General features: G+C 45.9%; 1 protein-coding gene across 7 annotated transcripts in view; it reads left to right on the top strand.

Moving 5' to 3' along the window:
- Window positions 1-13: 13 nt before the first annotated feature.
- PRDM15 (PR/SET domain 15) overlaps window positions 14-2,225 on the top strand; it is a 37,145-nt gene continuing 34,933 nt past the window's right edge. For 4 of the 7 annotated variants that reach the window (XM_035896406.1, XM_035896403.1, XM_035896400.1 and 1 more), the window contains exon 1: window positions 275-1,920. The gene's annotated coding sequence lies outside the window, so the exon portion shown is untranslated. Of the gene's footprint in view, window positions 250-273; window positions 1,921-2,225 lie in introns of those variants that run through there. The other 3 variants (XM_035896402.1, XM_035896401.1, XM_035896399.1) reach the window with 2 other exon arrangements.

The raw sequence follows: 2,225 nt of genomic DNA, 5'->3' as shown, positions 1-2,225 counted from the left end.
GGAGAGGGTGCGGGCTGCGAGGCGGCGGGATGGAAGCCCCAGCCCGCGGCGCTTGGCGCGCACGTCCCTATCTGCAGGAGGCTCCTTTGCTGCTCACGGCCATGAAACCGCGCCTGTGCTGCCTTCGCCCTAGGCGGGCTGAACGCGGTGGCAGGAAATGTTGGAAAGGGCAGGTGGCGTAAAGTCAACACCCGCTCTGTCACCCTGTGCTCCCCCCCACTGGTGCTGAAGCCGTTCCCCTTCTCAACAGTAAGCTCTTAGAATGGTCGTCAGTTCTTAGAAATACGAGGCCTTGCTGGCGTTCACCGGGTACTCTGCCAGATAGCTTCCAATTACTTTCAGCAGCAGCAAGAACAAATCTTTTTCTTTTATCATGAAGAAAACAAAGGGTGTTTTTAAGTGCATTCTGCTTGCACACGTGTATTTCCAGTACCCGTCCGCTTGTGCTTTCAAGTTACGTATTCACACTAGTAGAAGCTTGGTGTAGAACTTTTAACAGGAATCAGGAGAAAGGGAAACTTTAATTTCACTTTTTTGGTCATGAAATTCACATAGAGGGTTTATTTTTTAATTCTTCTTTACCTATTTATTTTTAAACCCATTTGTGAGATCAGAATTACTCAACTTCCCGCTGGAACCCGATTTCTTTCTTCAGGGGTTTACTAGGGGAAAGTATGCTTTTACACCAGGTCTTACATTTTTTGATAGCTTACGGCTTGAGCGGTTCCCTGACACTTAATGCAGCGCATTGTGCTCTGCAAACAGATACCTGTGACGCTGCAGCCCCTCAGTGCCATCGTTTGGGTTCCCTTGAGTTTCAGAAGTGTTGGGAGGCAGCTCCCATGGTGCAGCTGGGGTTTGTGTGCTTAGCTGTGTGCTCTACTGTGGGGCACAAAGTCGCTCGGTTAATTATACAAGCAGAAAATTTTGATTTTTCTGTTCTTTTTTTTCTGCAGTCAGAATTAGGCCTTGTACCTGTGGTCTAATTTCTTCTGTGTAGCTTTTCGCCTGATTATTCTCTGCTTAATGTTTGCTCTCTGTTTTGTATAAAAATACCTGGAATTCCCAGAAGCTTTGGTTATCTCTGCAAGAGAAGAATGTAATTATGTGCAGTAGGATGAGTGACTTAATGGAATGTTTTTCTGATACAAATACTTGAAAAATAATCAGACATGGCCCATCACAACAGCAGATGAGGGTAAAAAACCTCTGAAGTCTGTCTCCAGTGCCATCGTGTGAGCTAGCGTGGCACTTTGTGACTCGGTTTACCAGCTGGAGCAGGTGGCACAATGTCATTTGTTTCAAAAACTCTTGGGAAATACAGTTGAGATTTGTGAGGAGTTGTGAAGTCTGTGGGTGAGAAGTGTTTGCAAAGCAGAACAGTTAAACCCACTTTGGTGCAGTTCTGCCTCTCTGACGCTTTCTGCAAAGTAGGAAAGGGGGGGGGGGAAAGACCACACAGGAATTTGTGACGAGGTGCAAATACTAATGCAAGGTGGTCCTCTTTTTGCACCTGCATGATGAGGTGTGAGTTATTTGATACGTCACCCGTCCCTGTATATTTCAGAGCATAGCAGGTCATTGTGCCGAGCGTAGGAAGGATGGATGATGAATCAGAAGTTTTGCGATGTGGAAAATGAAAGTGCTTGCTACAAACCCAAAAATTATGCTAATGCAAAGAATGACTGAGATGTAGTGTCCCGATCAACTACATGAGGTATCCCTCAAAGAGGGACCTTTCCTAGTTTCTCCCCATCACCTTGAACAACATCTATGCAAGTACCGTTTCTCCGCCCCTCTGTTGCTATTCTCATCTGACGGCCCCTGGAACAAGACTGACATTGCTGCTTCTGTAACGCCGCACGTCATCAGTCCGCTGGTTGTGAAGAATGCGACGCAGGAAGGTCCTAGGAGGTGCATGTAGGTCACACAGGGATATTGCTGGTCTTGCTGCACTGTGTCCCCTGCGTATCTGAACCGTTGACCAGAAGAGTATGTGTTCGTTCATCCGTATTTAGGATTAAAGTATTGTCAGGACACAAATGATCGAAAAATAACTGGATGTACACCTCTTGAAATAGTGCAGTGCATCCACAAAATGTCTTTGTTAAAAAGCAAACCAAACCATTTTTGACATCAGCCTACAACGTGCTTTCTGTGGCTTGTTTTGCACTGTTATACTCTGGGTTTCCCTAAATACCTGTTGCATTGTTTACAGTGCTTTC

The sequence above is a fragment of the Egretta garzetta genome, unplaced genomic scaffold (assembly GCF_000687185.1).
Source record: "Egretta garzetta isolate BGI_Z169 unplaced genomic scaffold, ASM68718v1 scaffold45, whole genome shotgun sequence".
NCBI lineage: Eukaryota > Metazoa > Chordata > Aves > Pelecaniformes > Ardeidae > Egretta > Egretta garzetta.
The sequence above is the reverse complement of the archived record's forward strand: the minus strand, read 5'-3'. Positions and strand labels throughout refer to the sequence as shown.